The 20436-nt window shown below is 36.6% G+C and overlaps 1 protein-coding gene across 2 annotated transcripts in view; it reads right to left on the reverse strand.

Annotated features, from left to right (window-relative positions):
• Positions 1-18805, reverse strand: part of LOC149661263 (ecdysone receptor-like) — a 55784-nt gene extending 36979 nt beyond the window's left edge. Inside the window, exon 1 of one of the 2 annotated variants that reach the window (XM_089842728.1) lies at positions 18405-18805. The gene's annotated coding sequence lies outside the window, so the exon portion shown is untranslated. Of the gene's footprint in view, positions 1-3844; positions 3990-18404 lie in introns of those variants that run through there. The other variant, XM_089842729.1, reaches the window with a different exon arrangement.
• Between the last annotated feature and the right edge of the window lie 1631 nt (positions 18806-20436).

Genomic DNA, 20436 nt, shown 5'->3' on the forward strand with positions numbered 1-20436 from the left:
TGCTAATATCGATTTCTTAGTCAGTGATATCCAACTAAACTCAAAACTACAATCGATTATTCTACAATATCTACAACTAAACTCAAAATCAACACAGTCTGTTCTCACAAAGGATTACATTTAATACCTTTAAGAACAGTCAAAAGATACTCAACTTCCGCTGGAGTAAAGAAAATTATTTTTCTATGCATAGGTTTCAGACTAGGAGAATTCATACCATTTACACATGGAGACCTCGTTTTTGACTCATATCAGGGATTCAGGGAGTCTGGCTTCCTTGTGCAGAACGTGTTTATTAATAGCCATTGATAGTACTCTGATAGTAACAAACAAACCCAGGAATACTATTAACAACAACCAGGTAGCTAGCGTAATTCGAAGAGGGTCAAGCTAACCACACAAGAAAAGAAGATGCCCCAATGTGCATATTTCCATTTTTTTTCGCAGTGTGGTATAGAGAGCTTTCAGATGGGATAGTAGTACGTCACACCATACCAAGTCTTACTGGCGCTGTTCTGGTAGTCATATTGGGTGGTCTCAGCTTCGTTTCTACTTTAAACCCACCAATATGGCAGAGTAAATTATGTCACCAGACTCAGCTCCTCCTCCAACTGAAAGCTCTCTATAGTCTTTAAGCATGCCCAAAAGCATGCAGGGTCAGTTCCACTTGTATGAAATGTTAATATTTAAACAATATAAACACAGATTAGGCAGAGCGTCACGCCGTCAATGAAATTATTAATGGCGGAACGCCAGTTGGAATACTCTCTAGTAGCTAAGCCTGTTTTCTCATATGCCACTGGTAGAGTCAAAATTGCGGATTTGGTGGCCATGACAGAGAACGCTATTGAACCAGATAACCGTGGGGGGGGGGGGTATCAACGATACCAGCGTTGATTTCCTCCCCCCTTAAACGCTATATCGTATATCGAATATGTGGAATGCCTTAGAAACTATTATAATGTTACTTAGGCGAGACACTATTTTACTTGCTATGAGATTTATCATTTAGTATTAATGCGCCAGATAAAGAGGGCGGCTCAATGATGTATTGTTGTTAAAAAAAATCAAGGTAAATCGTGGAAATTTTAGGAAAAACGGATTTCAAACCAAAATCAATCAAACAACAAAATATATAAGCCGCGTTTACACGAGACACTTTGGAACCGTTTTCAACCGTTTAATAATAATATTTGCATTTTCTCGTGAAAGATCTCTGGGTTTTATCAACTTAATATTATTTTTTGTACATTCCAAAACGGTTTAAAACGGTTTCTAAGTATCTCGTGTAAACGCGACTTAAATTAGTTGTTAACGCTAGATTTCAGCGCTATATTGCAAAATTTAATTATTTCAAAATCACTGAATATCAAACTTCTTATTAATTTACTGATAACTGTACGATAAAGTTCAGTAAATTCAAAATTTAATAAAGTAAATAAATAAATAACTTCATTTTAAATAAAAATAACGGTCGGTAAATAAGGAGATAATTTTCCTACCCCCCCCCCCCGGCCCGCGGCATTGAAAAATTTACGGGCTACCTTTAAAAGAAAATTTGAAAAGTTTTGAGTTGCCGATCCACTTTTCTCTCATTTGTCCTAATTTCTAATTTCTCTTCGAACTTGTTATTTACAAAGCAAGTATTATAAAAACGTCCCCCTTTAATTTCTCAATGGGTGCCGCTGGTTTAAATAATAATAAAAAAAACAGCGTACACGCTTCGATGTCCTATTAAATTACGTCATCGATTATCTAATTTTGTTTTCGTCCGCTATTGGCGCCACTATACATCTCAGAAGAATCTAGGCACACTTTTGAATGTTTTCACTCACGCGGTCCCTGGAAAGCGAATCGGGGTCACTCAACCTCTAGCCAAGAAAGCTAGCTCTCCACAACCGCAAACTTTATATACGGTCCGGGCCTCTAGAGGTTTTGTTTCTGGGTTAATAGACCCCTTTGCAAAACGTGGGGGACGGGGGGGGGGGTAAAAGAGAATCGGGTGTTTGCCCACCTTGTTTTCTTAAAACGGAACATCCGGTGTTATATGGATCACCCAAGGACGTTTAATATGGCTTCAAACAACACGAACCAACTTCGTGGACTGGTAACCCTGCTGCCCAATCTGAAGTCTTTGTGGTTCACATACTGTCTGGATGGTTTTTTCATACATTTCCCAGAGTTTTTCAGGTTTTTTCCCCCATATATATTTCCCAGAGTTTTTCAGGTTTTTTCCCCATATATATTTCCCAGAGTTTTTCAGGTTTTTTCCCCATATATATTTCCCAGAATTTTTCAGGTTTTTTCCCATTTATATATTTCCCAGAGTTTTTCAGGTTTTTACCCATATATATATTTCCCAGAGTTTTTCAGGTTTTTACCCATATATATATTTCCCAGAGTTTTTCAGGTTTTTTCCCATATATATATTTCCCAGTTTTTTTCAGGTTTTTTCCCATATATATATTTCCCAGAGTTTTTCAGGTTTTTTCCCATATATATATTTCCCAGAGTTTTCAGGTTTTTTCCCATATATATATTTCCCTGAATTTTACTAAAAATTCTATATTTCCTCGAGTTTTTGTCAACTATTAATTTCCCTGAGTTTTCCAGGTTTGTTTGTATGCACAATGATTCTTACAGTGCGGTATCTTAAAATGTACATTTTCGAAGGGCCGGAACATAATGAAAGGAAACAAAAGCTACCGAGAACTATTTCCGTATGCTGATTTTACAGTCGGAGGAATGTTGGTACCGCAAAACGCAGACAGTCAAAAACAAAAAGTGACACGCATGATACCACCAATATATATTGACAGTATTATAAACCCCGTAACCAACCTTCGCTTTCCCAAGTTTCTTATCCCGAGCGACAATAATTTCAAAATATAGATCTTTTTTCCCGCTTCTAAAGCTTAGGAAACGAGCGCGGTCTAGTTCCTATATATTTCTGGCGGGAATAAGTTTTGGTTTTTTGGCGGAATCCCCTGCGAATCTATTTTTAAAAGAACTTAGTTCCAAACTCAACCCAAGCTGTTTTCTTTTTTCCCCCATAATAGACATATCAGAAAAAAAATTCTAACTCCGGAAAGATTACGTAAGCTATAGTCTATAGCCGCGATCAGTAAGCTAAAATAACCCGAGTAGTCTTTTTAAAATGGTGTAATATAATATGGAAAATTGTGAAAACCACAATTTAAGCGTAAATAGAAAGGGGTAAAATATTCTTGAGGTTATAGTGAAACCGCGACTAAACTTAGAGCGAATTAGGGCTTCAAGTTTGGGCACAAAAAATAAATTCAATTACCACATGAATAGCTTTCTTAAAGCAAAGAAAACTAAGCTAAATTTTGAATTGGGTTTAGAGCAACGCGTGTTTCAATTCAAGACCTTTTAAAAACGTTCTAACCATTTTCAAAATGGCATGTTACACGGGGTTTGTACGAAATTTTTACATTGAAAATCCCTGACTTTTCCTGGTTATCCCTGACCAAATTTGGCAAGATCCCTGACATTTTTAAGGTGTTTATCAGAGCCCACTTCATCACACCAGGCTTATATTTACCATTGCTCGAAGCATGGTTTGATATAACAAACGAAATCCCTGACTTTTTAGGAAATATTTTTAAAACCCTGACTTATTCCCCTATTTTCCATATCCCTGACCTATCCAGGTTTTCCAGGTTCCGTACGAACCCTGTTACAGTAACAGTACACGATATTTCAAGTGCTCAAAACTAGTAATAAATAAATACCATCACATCACCTTAGTAATTGAACGAAAAATACATCGACGACGAAAACATAATAATAACGTTGCAATAATATTGGAAAGGTTTCTTACCGTGGACACAATAATACGAGGCGAAGGGCACAGGGTCAAGGGCAAGCGAGTCGGGTCACTAACCCGCGAGCCAGAGAGAGAACGAGCCAACTAAGGTCATAAGGTCACCGGGAGATTCGGCGATTGAAATGGGTAAGGGAGGGAAGCCAGCGAACGGAGGGGGGAAGTTTCCAATGAGGGCGGGGACGAAACAGAACGGAAAAATAAAATAAAAATTTGGGCAAGGCTCCCGTTGGTTGGCACACAAGCTAGGCCTGAGAGAGCCTGACGAAGGTTCTTCGAGGCTTATGAGGCACAAGGTCGTACAATGACAGCGTCTCCACAACGAATCGATGCCAAAATCCCGAGACTGCGCGATGCGAACCAGTCTCCTCTCTCTCTGGAGCGCTCTCTCTCCATCTCTCCATCCAGCACGAGAGACCAACCACCACTCTTAAGTACCATCTTTCCCATTTCAAAGTTTCCCATAGTACAACGGAAAACATTTAAATCATTTAATTCAAGCCATTATCATGAGCACTTTTGAGTATTTAGTAAGGAAATTTTTGGACTCATCATTTAAGATTTGGTAAACAATGTCTTCAATAGACCTTTTTGGCGTAAAGAAGGGGGTAGGCAACCCTCAGTATCGGGATATACAATGGGGTTGACACATTGCCATCCGTCTCTCCGCATTATCAAAAATACTACAGCGCAGGCACCAAAAAGCGAGATGGAAGGCAACGTGTCTATCCCTCTTAGTTCCATCGAAATGCTCTATAGTGATTACCCCCTTCGAGCCAGCGAAATGCGCAAACTCCGGACCGAGTTCGACGTTCAAGGACGGACGATATAAAACAACACACAAACGACGACGATTTTTTTCCTCGACGGTTGATATTAACACTCCTTTGGAGATGATGTCTCACACTGTCGGGAGTATTTAATTTATCCCAGGGACTCTTGAGCTTCTTTCGACACAGGGAGATGATCAAACAAGAGCAAACGATACTAATTCGCAGGCTTAGATGTCTGCACCGTATAAAACTAACTCATCTTGGGAAACCAGTAGAATTTAACTGCAGGCTTACTTACTATAGAAATTTTACCGGTTCTAAGGTTGAAAACCGGGAAAAGAGCAAATATTAGACGATTGCCATAGAAAAGATTGAAGTATCATCATCTCATATTTCGAAGGACTTTTCTTAATTAAAAAGAAATTCTCTTCGGTGTCATCGAATAAAAAAATACGGGTTGAACGTTCTACCGAGAACAAGAATAAGCTTACACTTTGCAGTTACAATAAAAAAATAATTATATTACCTTTGCACATAAGGGTGAACATTTGTAAATATTTGAAAATTGGGAAAATAAATTTTATTTTAAATAAGTAATTTGAAAACTGGCCCTTAAAGGCCACGATGGTAAGGCCAGAACACTTCCAAAATGGACCAAACACGTTCGATAAGTTAATTTTTGGGTTATATTGGTAATTAATTTGAATGAAAATGATTATTTATATTATAAAATGGTCTATACCTATAAACGACATTGAGACATCCTTGAGAAAGAGAGAGAGAGAGAGTCGCCGACGCTTTTTATCGAGACTTGTAACTAAATAACTAAACTCTTATCAATTATGCAAATAAAAAAAAACAGCAACCTGCGTTTTACAATTTATAATCTGAATTATGGGTTAGTTGGGCTAACCTTCCAATATTGAGGGGGGGACGAAAATTAGGGGGAGGAGGGGTTGATTGTAGCGTTGAATGAACTCATATCTGAAAAGAAACATTTCCAAGGACTTCCGATAAGGAATAAATAAGATCGACAAGGCCCAATTAAAAGCGCTTTCAGTCTATAATATTCGCGTCGCGCGGTTTGATCAAAGGGACAGTGAAACTTCACAAAAGGCATAATGTTTTCGGCGCTAATGACGTCCGAACGGGCAACGTTTTTAAAGGCCGACTTCCATCCAACAGAGTTCTAGCGAACTGAAAACCGAGCATCGAGACTAACAATGGGGCGATCATGCCGATTTTCGAATTCCCGCTGGGGTAAAAGATGGAAGGGTTTTAGCTAACTGAAAGCCGTGCAATGTGGTTCTAGCGAACTGAAGATGAACAATAGAAATCCTTTTAAATTTATTTCCTCTCGAATTTTTGCTTTCCCCTGAAGGAAATTGTCTATTGTGTATCTTCAGTTCGCAAGAACCACATTGCACGGCTTTCAGTTAGCTAGAAACCTTCCATCTTTTACACCAGCGGGGATTCGAAAATCGGCACGGTCGCCCCATTGTTAATCTCAATGCTCGGTTTTCAGTTCGCTAGAACTCTTTTCGATGGAAGTCGGCCTTAAAACATCTTTTGATTTGCCAAAACGGGACGTCGCTAAATTTCGTCTGCTACAAAAAAACTTATTTCTTGGAGTTGTAGCAGCTATAAAAAACCGCGTCAATAAAGAACTATCATATAATAATAACCAACCATTTCATTGTCCCTTTTGATAAGGCTATTAAAATATTTATTATCAATAAGGGACCTCTTTAATATATAGATTTATATGTTATCGGAATTTGTGTTCGAAAAAAAAAAACTAGGAAAAAAATAACGCCAAGTTTTATATCGATACAGTTATCAATATTTCGGAGTTCATATAGCAATATAAAAAAGGGCCCATACATTTATTTAGTTACTCTGTAAATAACGCGATAACGAAATAGATGCCTACGTAAGTGCATAAATTAACGCTAATTAAACAACGTCACTTCAACTAAAATACAATATAGTGAAATATTTCAAATACCCGTAATTTCAGAGAACCCTTTCGACCGGATGAAACTGAATTTGGTCTATTTCCTTTCCCCATTTAACAAAACAAAAATAGGTCATATCCACGAGACGGCCTTCGCGAGCGAGCTCCTAGAGACAGAGTGGTTGCTTTAAACTGATCGATTCGGCCGTCGTAAAGATCAGAGGGGTGGGTAGTTCATTCAGAAATTGATTTTAATATCATCTCAAACTCCCACAAGATTTTAAAAATATCCGATTTTTTCTAGGGCTGAGAATAAATGTTTATTTCTGTATTTCAACCTTGATAGGTACTTAGGCCTAATTAGATAATTTTGAAATATTAGAAGAAATTGTTATAATTTTTAATAATAAGAATTTTTCAATTTTTTTTTAAAATGAACTGTCCAACATCTCGCTATATCCAGCAACCAACTTCATTCCTGTACAGACAGACACACACTTAGATTTCTATAAGGCTACCTCGCTCTATATTTAGGTCAGGAGCAGGCCGACTGGTTTACAGTAATGGCACTCCACGTTAACAACCCATAGAGCGTAATACAGTCTAAGGCAAGGATGTGTCATTACTCTATAACTCTTAAATGGCGCGCGGGTACGAAGGAGTTAAAGTCCATTAGTCAAAGTACAACATTCAATCAATGAAGTCCTCCAACTTGGAATGATTTACTTTATAAAAATTAAATCTCCCAGAAGATAATATAGAGGCATACTTTTACGATTCCAATGCCGGAAATACGCCTGGATCTTTGCTTCCCTTCGGCGCCAAAGGAATGGAAACAGAAACAGAAAAAAAGAGCCCCATAGCGGGGGAGGAAGAGAAAGGTTTAACGTATCACTGGGATCGGATGACCAAAAGGCGAGGCCAGAAACCAGGTCAAATCGATACCAGACCACCCGTACTACACATACAAATGCAAAAGAATCCCAGATGAAAAAAAAATCGGAAGCAAATATTTCACATCACAGTTTGCGTCTCATAAATTGCTAAACTACATTTCCCTTAAAAAAATTCCCACTTAGTGCAAATATTGTCAATCGCAAACGTCTGAGCCATTATCATATCGCCTCTCTCACACGTTTGTTTTTTATCAGATTTCTTAAATTATCCTTAATCTTTCTTTAAGTATTTCGCAACTCCTTTAAAGAGATTTCCTTAAAATTGAAAATTCTATTTTGTTTTGTTTTCTATTATGTATAGAAATGGGGAGTAAAAACTACTTCCGAAATATATGCCGGCTACTTCCTACGTGTTGTTTTATTTTTTTTATTCACTTCCGGTAGTGTTAGATGATATCAATAATGGGAAAGATTTACTGGTACAAATGTAGATTGTAGAGGTATTTAATAATAATTAAAAAATAAAAAACACCACAGCTCTGAATGATGTTTTATAAATAATGAGGTATGAAAGAAATTTAGTGGTTTTAATCAACTAATCAATTAGTAATTAAGTTCATCAATTTTATCTAAACAAAAGCCGATAAGTCGAGCCAAATTTATTGTTAAAACATGGTAATATTGGTATCTTTTCAGAATTAATATGTCACAACGGTGGTTTCTTTGAAATGACTTTCAAGCTACTATAATAATATACATTTCCTGTTCTATTTTTCATCATTTTTAGCTTGAAGTTAATAACTTCATTACTCACGTCAGACGCACACCCATTAACCTCTGTTTGTTACGAATAATGGATCTGTCTCAACAAATATTCCCAAAAGATCAAATTATCCCCATATGTTACAAGTTTCAAATTTCAGACAATAAATTATCTATAATGAGGAATACATACAGCTAATCATTGTGTAGTAATTTGTCACGTGACATTATAGACTGTTGCAACGCGCGACATTTAAATTTTAAAACTAGATACAAGGCTTAACGAATTTATTCAAACAAATTTTTACGTAACAGCTCTGCGCCTGTTATATTTTACGAAATAATACACAACAGAACAAACGTTACCGGTAACATACTTAGAATCGTTAGGGTTATAATTAAATTTGCATAGCATGCAGACATCAAAGCAAAATAATATTTGATAATAATCCAATGAAGTAATTGGGTTATGAAAGAGAAAAAGTGGTATGGAAAGCCTAGAAACTAACCTTGTTCGCGTGTCTCGTATTAATCAATATGAAACTCACGCTCCATAAAGGGAGATAGAGAGTAACTTTGCAAATATCGCAGTTTCCCTTTCATTACAACTTAATCCGCGAACGAAACATTAGCAAGCGCGCGCGCGCGCGCTATAGCCGGCTTTTTCCCGTATCTGGAGCACGAGGCTCTTTCTTAATTTTCATTCGCCGAATGACGGTCGTCATGGCAACCATTCTGGGCCTCTTTTTAATTATATTTAGACCAAGTGCTAGCTAGCAAGGAGCCTCTCTCTCTCTGTTCCTCAAATTATACTGTATATTCTAAAAGAGCATCTCACGCTCTGAAAAAGACATTTATTTTAACTGAACAAACACTACAATTATAACTTAGTATAACTTAAAAGCCGTATTATTATTAACTTAGAAGAAATTACGTTAAATTGTGAATTTGAATTCAAGACTACTTTATGGGAGATATAAAAAGAGATATATACTTTCTATTCCTTAGTCTACATTTTTCTACTGTCCTTTTAACAAACCGAAAGAGATATCAGGATTTCGAGATTTTGAAAGATATTTACGGTTATAACTAGATTTTGGAAGAGATTTACGAGATTTTAACTTGATTTTGAAAGAGATCATGGGCTTTTAAATAGATTTTTAATGAAATATCTTAATTTTGAGGTAAGATTTAGAGATTTTAGTGAGATTTCGAAGTTTAAGGGATTTTCAAAAAATATCCGACGACAAAAACAGTGGAGAGATTTAAGGATTTGGAGATACGTCACTCAACTAAAAATAAAATAGAACTCAAAAGGGGGGTAGTCATTTTCTATCTCTCAGTCAGTTTGGAAACAAAGTAGGTCAATCTCTAGTTGCGGGTCAACACGTACACATGTTTGACCCCATCCCGTCGGGGAAAAATCGATAATTGGCCCGCATTCGAAGGATGGCAAGGACGTTCTTCTAACTCTAATGTCAACCCAAACCTTAATTTAGACAAGTCAATTACAGCACCATGAGAAAGAAATTAAACTAATTAAACGACTAGACTAGCTGTATGCGTAATTAGCGACCAACATTAATTGCTATTTACGTTAAGTGTTTATTTTTAGAACGCTTATACAGTCGCTCCCCCCGACAAAACAAACAAACAAATAAATAAAACCCTTGAAAGTAAGTTAATGGAATAGTCTGCAACTACAAGATTGTCTATTTCCAGAACTTGTAGTTGACTTAAAGGGCAAGGACTAAAGATCTAAGTAGATTCTCAATCATACTAACCTCGCATTTTATTTTCTCCGAGCGGCAGAGCCAGAATATGCTAATATTATTTTAAAATATTCAACTTCACTCAGACTCATCCTTTGGAGGAGGATTTCAAACCGCAAACATTAACATTTTGGGTAAGAAGGATATGATGATACAGTTAAGGGGAAGGAATGCATAATTTTACGCCCAAAAATGCAGCGCAGACTTAAAAAAAGGTTGGGTAGGGGACCTCCCGCTAAAATGCCTCAATTGACAACATCCTAAAAATATTTTATTGCTGGTGAAGCTCTATAATAGAGGGCTCGGTCATTGAAAATTAAAACCTATTTAGGCATCTATTTTCCAGGTTTTTATGAACCTTGCTTTTGGATTATTATTATTATTATTATCAAGAAGCGATATCTAGTTTTCTAGGAAGAAGGGATAAGATGCCCAAGTATTCGCGCGCCATAGTCCCAGTCCCCCTTTCAAAATACAAGGGGGGACGTAAAAGGAGGCCGGGCTATTTCGCTACACTCTCCTGAGTCGGAAAATACAAGTAATTTTCGTCATTCGCGTCGCGCTGACGTGAGTTTTCAAGAACCAATGAGATGCTGGTTGTAATTTAGAGGCGGCGGGGTTTAACTCCGGACCTACTATACGTTTGGACTGGAGATAAAGCTAGAAATGTGGCGCGAATTTATACCTTCTCCCTAGTAAAATAGATATCACTTCTCGTTATTATTTAATTTCCTAAGATAAATTTTAGAATCTTTGTATTTGTATCTTCCTGGATTTTCTATTTTTTATTTGGCATGGCCGATCCCTCGGAATCAATTCCCCTTTAAACTAACCGCCATAGATTCTTTTTAATAAAATACAACACTCCCTATCATTCGCCGAAAAAATAAATGTACGAAATTCTTATGCAAATACTTATCAAAGAGGAATTTGAGAAATTTTTAAAAAATTATGATTTATCTTCTTCAAAAAAGTGTCGGTGACTACTATTAATTCACGGACCCTTTAAATCTGGACTGGTTAAAAAATTCTTCCGCTAGGTTGGGGTACCAGGGAATACAGGAACTTGTTAGTGGTTAATAAATTTAAGGTATCATCCTTGAAAGAGAGAGAGAGGGGGAGAGCAACACCTGAATTACAGAGCGCAGGTGTTCCAGCAAGGCGGACTGACTACACGCTGGCAAATAACAGGGTAACTCTGCAATTTAGAGAAAGTGGAAGTTAAAAAAGGTGCCCCCCAAAATACAACGTATAAAAAAAACTTTTGGCGAGGGGCGACCATTAGGGTTAACAGAAAGGGAGAAGTTTATAGGGTTAGCAGGCTTTCCAAAATTTACGTCAAGTTTACTTGTTAGTCTCAATAAGGCTTGCTTTAACTAAAGAGGCCTTGTTCGTAAGCAGCCATTTTAAATAGACGGAAATAGCCTTACATATTTGAAAGTGTGGTGGTAGAAGTTGGATCCAGGATGCTCTGCTCTCGATACACCAATTGGAAATTTAAAGGGACTGTGTAAAGCATCGCCTTGCTTTTAACATTGAAAACATTAGGATGGTAAACAAAGTTATAGATGTTTTATAATGCCAACTTTTTTTCTTTGAAATTATGAAACTTATAATGTAAAAGTGATCACGTATATTGCTTTAAAAAATGTCTAACATAAATAATTGACACCGTTCCTTTAAAGGGATAGTATAAACCTTTCCTTTGGAAATTATGAAAATTATAATGTAAAATTGATGACGTATATTGCTTTAAATAATGTCTAATATAAATAATTGAAACCATTACTTTAAAGGGACAGTATAGGCGTTTCATCTCGTCAACCATAAGTTTTAACAAAGAGGGTATGGTATACAAGGCCTCTTTGGTTTTAAATACCTCAAAAATCGTGTAAATTTAGTCTTAATCTAAAATATGATACTATCACTTTAAATATAAGAAAAACGTTCCGGGGGGGGGGGGCCCAAAAAAACAGATATTTTCACATAGGACCTTTAATAGAACAAATGCCCATTTTAGCCTCCTTAAAATTGCCAAAACTGACAATGAACTAGGGCCTGAAACCAACTAATTAACCCTTTATAGTAATAAGCAAAAATTTCTTAACAAAAAAAATAAAATTCATTGTTAAAAATAGGTCCGTTTCGAAATCAAAGATTATTTATTATATAAAATAAAAAACTTGAAATACGCTTTTCTACCCAGAACAAAAGAAAGGGATTTTAGTGGAAGGAGGGACCTTCGCAAAAGAACAAGGTCATTTTTAAAATCTTATCTCTAAACTTTAAAAAAAAAAATTCTTTTATAAAATGAGATAGGGGTGGAAGTGGGGGAAAATATAGAAAGACGTCACGCGTATAGCTATAGCCTTATTATAAAACTAAGCCGGCTAAATATTTCTAAAAAAAGGCAGCCATTTTGGATATTTGTCCAGATATCTATAAATTATTACAGAATACATACAGCTAAATAGGAATAATAGAGTTGCCAGTCGTTTTCTCAACGTATCTAGGCGGAATTTGTGGGAAGAGCTATCTATATTAATCCATTACGTATGAAGAACTTAACCTTGTTGCGCCTTGCACCTATGAACTCGCGTTGCTATTAACCAATGAAATCACAGTTAGAAAGAAGTCAGAATTATTAGACGTGACGGATAGTAAGTACTCAATTAACCCGCGTTTAAACTCTCATGGTAGATATGGGGGCAAAATGATTCCAAGTAGCTGTATTTATTCCTAATTAATATTTATATAAATATACAAGGGTGGGTTGATAAATACGAAGGGGGGGGAAGCTATAAGCGACGACGCGTTGTTCAACAAACGCTATAGGCTTATTATTTTGGCTTAATTTAATACAGATAAAATATTACCCTATAGACCTTACCTTATTCTCTCATCTACCCGAAGCCAACCAAGCATCCAGGTAGAGAGATAAAAATCTAAAATTCGCTTTTTTTCTTCTAACATATCACGTGACGAAATATTTTAAAGTGGAGATGAAGCAAAATAAATTTGAGAATAACAGATATATCCTACCTAGTCTACGGTTAAAATAGACCCTTTTCAATAAAAACGGGGGTAAAATAAGTCTAGTGTTTGACCATCTTGTTTACCTGATCCGGTATGGACCCTAAGTGGAGTTAGTTATAGCTTCAAACGGGACTACGGTGATCTGATAACTTCGAAGCTCTATTTAACGTCTTTGGAAATATAAACGGAATGTTCCGCCTTAACCCAGGCTACATCAAGCAGACGACGCTGTTCCCCCAACCTTTTCAAAAGGCTCAAGCCTCAATTTCCATGGGAAGGCTAACATTTTCATTACGAACTTTATAAAATTTTAGTTTGTTCAGATTGGACTATAGGGTCGTCGGATCAAGGAAGATGGAGATACCATCTTCCTTGGTCGGATTTTCAACAAAACCTATACGCAACTTAAAAGCACAAACTTCAGTGTTACCATCGAGGGGGTAGACGCTCTGGATCTCTGTGTACACATGAGTTCAGCTTTGACAGTACATTGAGTTCAAGACATACTGTACACCTGAGTTCTGAAGTGTCTGCCCCCTCGGTTACCATATATATTACCATCAGAAATATTTTTTGTCTGTCCACGTGCTATAAGCAATATTGCTGTTATTAAAATCAAATCATATAAAAGACAATTTAATTACGGTTCATATTCCCTTTCACATTTAAACTTCGCTGTTTCGGTGGTGGTCAAACAGGTTTGAAGTAGATTGGGGGGAGGGAAGCGAGACACACAGACATTAAAAGAATAATACAAGTAAAAAGTTGCCATGGAGTGGGGGAGGGAGGGGGTATAAAATTACATTTTTTTTATAACCCCCGGCGGCCATATTGAAACCACTTTTTTCGCTCATATTTCTTTCTTATAATATTGGCTGACTAGCGCATGCGTCTTGTCGTCGAAAGAATAAAAGCGTTACCTTGAAATTTCATAAACGATAAAAAAAAATCAAGTCGTAATTTTAATTTTAAGTTCGCCAGCCTTTTCTCTTAAACAGTTACCTAATTATTGTTCCTAAACTGATTCCAAACAGACGCTCTAATTTCCTGCCAGTTTCCCTTTCCTTTAGGCATGTCAAAAGATGTCAATGTTAATAGTTAATTTTTAAAAAGTATTAACAAGTCAAATCTTCAGGATTAACTATTACCAAGAAGTGATATCTAGTTTACTAGGGAGAAGGTATAAACTCGCCACATTTCTAGCTTTATCTCCAGTCCAAACGTAGGTCCGGAGTTAATCCCCTCCTCTAAATTACAACCAGCATCTCATTGGTTCTTGAAAACTCACGTCAGCGCGACGCGAATGACGAAAATTACGTATTTTCCGACTGAGGAGAGGCTATGAAATAGCCCGGGTTCCTTTTACATCCCCCTTGTATTTTGAAAGGGGGACTGGGACAATGCGCGGGAATACTTAGGCATCTTATACCTTCTCCCTAGTAAACTAGATATCCCTTCTTGCTATTACTATGTAAAATAGCTACCACACCGAAAAAAATTCACAAACTAAAATCTAAGAAATTCTTAAAATCACCTTACCTTCCCAGGTATTTTTTTTATCATTTATAAATGCCATGACCTTTCCTGACCTTTTCTACTTTCCCTGTCTACACGATTTATCATTTTATTTACTTGAAAAATCAAAGCGTATTTATTTATTTTTATACATTTTGGCCGAGCTCTTATTTCAAAATGTCAATCCAACAAAGAGAAATAACGTCAAATAAACTTCATCCGGGCGTCCAATAACTTTGGCGCGATGACATTTAAACTTTCTATAGCTGACCTAAATAAGAGGAAGCTAGCTGTCTGTCGTTCGTATATGACCTTCGTCTAATGATAATGATACAGAGAGGAAAAAACTCTATGGACTAAAAAAAAAAAAAAAAAATACCCGAAGCAAATTCATTCTAAAACCATTAGAAAATGAATAAACACTGAATAGTGAATTTATTCAATTATTCACAAGAATATCGCCAAAATACTTTTAAGCAATTAAAATATCATTTTCTTTGAGAAGAAGCGGCGGCGTAAAAAAAGTTAAAAAACTCGTTTAAGCCTTGGCTCAAAACTTGACGATTGTCAAAAACAAAAAAGAAGAAAAAAAAACTACGGGCTAACCTTGTACCCACATTACCCTCAGTACGCCTTATTTCAAACGTAATTGCCTTTCTGTCGTCTCTAATTTAACAAAATAACAAAGAGGCTAAACAATTTAGCAAGCAACCCTTCCATGTTTCTGGTATTAAAAATAGCAATTAGACGAAAAAAGGCATTTTTTAAATACTCTGACTTAAGCCTAAAAACGTATAAAACGAAGTACTCTACACTTTGAATTCAACAAAGTTCTCGCTGTTTTACCAACTGCGTTTGCGTAAAACTACCTACAGTTCTTTTTTTTTACATTTTCCAAGTCGTTTGTTAGTCAATTCGAATCTCTTTTCCCGCCACTATTTTAACGTTCTTCATAACTCACGAGATAAATCTAACAGCAGACGATGAAAAATGGCGCGCCATAAACTCAAGGTTAATATACACGTAAGGTTTTTTAACCTCGGCGGGCAAATATTTTACCTATATTCTTTTTCATCCATTAATTACATACATTAAATTTTATATTTGCATCTCAAATTAGTAGCGTTATTCAAACTAAATTACTTTACACAGATACTCTAACGTAAGATCATGTGTAGGACCAAAAAGGGCGGAGCTAAAAATTAAAATCGAAAGAAAAATAAATTTCTTCGCGCTCCCAAACAAACAAAAATTCAAAATAGTGTAAATTAGTTTTGTTTACTTGAAAAAGGGTATAATGAAAGGCCCACCCCAATTTAGGATTATTTTTGGCTATTTTTCGTGGCGATTAAAAAAAAAAGCATAATATTTTGTTGACCATAAATTTTATCCACGTACGATTTATAATATTATTCAACCATATTAAAAACAAGAAGGGGCTTACTGTTAAGTAATGGTAAAAACTACGTGTGTTAAGAGTAATTTGCTTCAATCAAGCTACAAATCTAAGTGTAAATAGAGAGATTTCAGTCGGGGCACAGACTCCTAGACATTAGTTTATCTCTCCTCCTGCATTATCTCACAGATCTTAGCTCCTCCCCTAAAGCGAAAGCTCTCAATAGTGTAAATCTCTTTAGCCTCGCGTCAGGGAAATTCGTCACGAACACGCACACAGACTCAACTTCACCGATGTATCCATCCCATAAGCTACGTTTCGGTTATATAATATCAGCAGCACACAGCTAAAAAAAAGACCCCCTTTCCTATGAACCCCCTTTAAAAGCTAAAATGGGACTAGCCCACCGCTATAGTCAAAAAGAGAAAATGGAGGGAAAGGGAGGAGACGAGGCCGAAAGCGCTCCGACTAAAAAAAAAAACTTGCAACTCATTTGCATCATCCCCGTCAATAGAGGAATGTTAGGGCACGGCGAAAACCGCCGTAGAATCAAATCTAAAGGGAGGCCTAACCAAGAATAGAGAACAAATCCATATAGATCCTTGGTTTTTCATGATGAATCTATTTATTCAAATTATTTTGTTAAAATGTTCATTAATTAGCGGAGAATGCAGACGACGCATTGAGAGATATGGCTTTGTTATAATTAAGTTACTATCAGAATTCCTGCTACAATATATATCGTTTAATTTTGATAGACTTTAAATACTTAGCATGATATGTTCAAGAATTCGAACGTACCGGCCCAATTCCCATTTAAATTTTCGAAATTTATCTATTATACTTCATAAAACTTAACTTATTACGAAAGGTTACATTACAAACGTAGAAAAACGGGTTTATAAATATGGAGCCAGAGAGGGGAGTAAAAACTAAGCATTTTAATTCCGCGCCCCCTAAAATTCAATTAAATATTTCTTAATCAAAGCCAATTTAAATTGTCCAAAACTGATGATTGCCCAGATGAAGTCTGACTACGAAATGGTTGGATGACACAAATATCCCACAAAAAACAAACACTTATTTCTAATTGCGAGGAACGTCTTCCCTTTAGGCGTAATCTCCTTCTCTCTAGCTTTGCGCGTATTGACCCGGTTAATCCGACCAAGGAGTGAAAGCCAGCAGCCGCGCGATGCACGGAGAATATGGCGGGAAGGGAAAAATAGGGCGGGAAAGAAAAAAACCTCTGGCAAAAAAAAAAAAAAAAAAAATTTGAATAAAAAGAATCGCCTGAGGGAGGCCGGGAAACTGTAGGGACTAAGAAGGGGGCTGAGAGTACCCAGGAGGGTGTACAGTATATTTGAGAGAGAACGGCGGAGGGTAGAAGGGGGCCAGGGGACTAGGTTACGTTCCACAACTCGTAGAAACAAGGGCAAAAAATGAGGATGATTTTGGGGAAAAAAATATTACTTCGTTCGTACTGCTAGCCCATAGGAGGGGGGGGGGATAAATTTTACCCATATTTTCATGAAGAAAAGGTGTACGATGAGGGGGTGGATTTTGCATAATATTTTGGACATAATTTTTCACTTTTACTATTATTTTGCATATGATTTTCCAATTAAGGTTGGCAAAATATTAAATGTTTGACCCATTTAAAATCTCATCTAATTAGGTTCGTGGCTGTTGAGTCTTTCAAATATCTTATTCCCTTCAACGTTCTATATGGGTTCACCCTAAATTTTCAATATTTACATTACCCTCTGATGATTAAGTACAATCGTTCTCAAGGGCTTTCTTTCATAACCAACTGATTGGCGGCAATATTAATGAAATGCACGAGCAATTACGTGATAGGCATTTAGTTAAATAACATTTTCCAAAAAAAAAAATCAGTATTAATATTGGCATACACGTATTTTGATTTGACCGGGGTCAATCTTGGCTAAATATGGTTTATGTGGGCGACCATGACCTTACTATTTTTTTTTGCGCTGCAAAATGTCAGTGAATAACGTAACACATTGCCTTCCGACAACTCTACCCCCTCTTACCTAGAAGATAACCTAAACATCAAAGGTCAAGGGTGCCACGATCTTCGCCGTGGTTTCATCAAGGATTTTATTATACTCATCCTTTAAAAAAGTAACTCATTCACGATTCTATATTTTATCAATTGTTAATTATCTAAACTTAATCTATAATTTACTATGTTAACAACTTTCACGTTAAAAGATTTTTGGCGTGCATTGGTACCAAAACCGCCAAGTCGCCGCCGCGATAAGACACGGCTTTGGCGGCAAGCGCGAGGAGTTATTGACCTAGATCGCGATTACGAAAAAATCGCCGAGCACAGGCTTGGCGATGTTCCCCAATCCCATATCACTCTGTTTGAACTTTAAACCATGCCAATTAGGGACTAAAACAAACGAAATAAGACAATTACTTACTTAATTACGAGGCTAGTTGGAACTGCAATCGTCAGATAATATTCACCGTAAGACTTTGGTGAAATCGGGGTAAAACACTCGACCGAGGCTTAAGATATTATCCCTTCTTTCACGCACCAAAACAAATGATTTTCGCGCAATTACACGGCTCAAATTATATGATAAACCGAATAAACACGAAAGTGTGATAAAATTTAGACCGAAAAGTTGTTTTTAGACTATTTTTCGCGGGACTTAACCAGATATCGTCGACGGAAGCTTACCGCGAATTTAGCGCGGCTACTGCCCGAGTCCCAACCGTTCAAACTAGGCCATACGTTTCTAGGCTCTAACGTTCACCGCGGACCACATCTCTAAAACGGCAGAGAGAGGGGTAGGAAAATATATCGGCGAAGAAAGGCACCGCAGACGAGACTGAAAGAGAAATGGGAGGGGGAGGAATAGTAGCAGACGCATCTTTTCAACCAATAGTCAAATAGAACATTTTTTTTAGGTATTTTAATCGTGGGGCTCGACACTTTATAGTGAAAACATTACTCGTGAATATATTTAGCTAGTAATTACTGTATCTTTTTCTAACTTGAAAAATTCACGCTCATCTGTTTAAATGTTAAACTTCATACGAAATTATGAGTAACAATGTGTTCCTTTAAATCTTCAAAATAGATTTAAAGTTAGTATGGGTCCCCTCGTTTACTTTTCCCAATTGTATTTTCACTTTAGGGTGGCACCATCTAGATATATTTCAAAAATTTAATTTCGATCAGCGGCGCCGATAGCAATTGTTTCCAGGGGGGGCTGGGGCTCATGATTTGTGAGTTTGGAAATAACGGCTGTTAATTTTTTATCATAATTGCATATAATTAAAGATTGTTTTGAAGTAGTGGGCATCAACTTAAAATAATAAATGAAAACGCTGATAAATTCTCATTGACGCCAGGTGGGGTGCTTCTTTTATACATTCCAATGATATTATGCTATGGGTAATTAAATGTGAACATTGGACATTTTAAGGCACTCAAGGAGAACAAAATACAAGTTTTTGCCAAAAATTGATGCTTTATTTATCTGTTTTATGGAATGTATTTTTCCTAATATCGCTTTCATCGATAAAATTATTCACTAGAATATTAAGGGGACTTGGACATTTTTTCCTGGCCTTGTTGGCCCTTGAGTCCACAGCCCCTGACTCCCCATGCCCCATTAGGTCACCCATATTCCAAGGGGGGCTCTGCCCCCCCAGAATTTCCCCAGGGGGGGCCCGGGCCCCGGAGCCCCCCCAGGATCGGCGCCGCTGATTTCGATTTCCTTCTCTTTGTCTAGTTTTTCTCAAGATTTCCTTTACAGGGTGGAAACCTTCGCCTGTGACCAATTACGTGGGTTCATTTGCTTTCATCAGTTAGAAGAATCGCGACTGCTCATTTAATTTCTCGACTAGCGCCAGTAAACCAGATCATCCTTGCACAACGTCAACGCATTAGTAAAAATATTTAGCCGGGTTGCCACCGCAGGTTTCCACCCTGTACAATAATATTCCCAATCTAATATATCTCATTTTCTCTAATTAACTTCTGTTAGCAATAATGGGGCCAAATTGGAGATATTGAAGTTGAAATATTTGTTTTCAGTGTTTCAATAATCCACTTTATTTGCTAGATATCAATATATCAATTTATAACTGATAACTTATATAAAATGATATCAAATTGAGATCAAACAATAAATAAAATTTCCCCGTGACTTAAAACCTCACGTTGATCCAAAATGAAAAAAAAAATCTTACCTATTTCTCAAGTATAAAAGTTAATTAATTCGAAGTTATCATAATTAAATGCCATCACCAAAGATGAACAATACTTCTCAGTGAGGGTCGACTTATACCTTTTCAGATGCACTCAAAATAAATCGAAGTTTGTTTTTATTTTAAATTACGCCAAAGATCTTAAGTGGTTTAAAAATCTGATAACAAACAATTTCAGACGATAATTGAAAATAGGCCTAATTCAAATTGAAATTATCTTCCCGCCAAAAG

The sequence above is a fragment of the Phalangium opilio genome, unplaced genomic scaffold (genome assembly GCF_054372755.1).
Source record: "Phalangium opilio isolate 3A_F unplaced genomic scaffold, DU_Popi_V2 ptg000070l_1, whole genome shotgun sequence".
Taxonomy (NCBI): Eukaryota; Metazoa; Arthropoda; class Arachnida; order Opiliones; family Phalangiidae; genus Phalangium; species Phalangium opilio.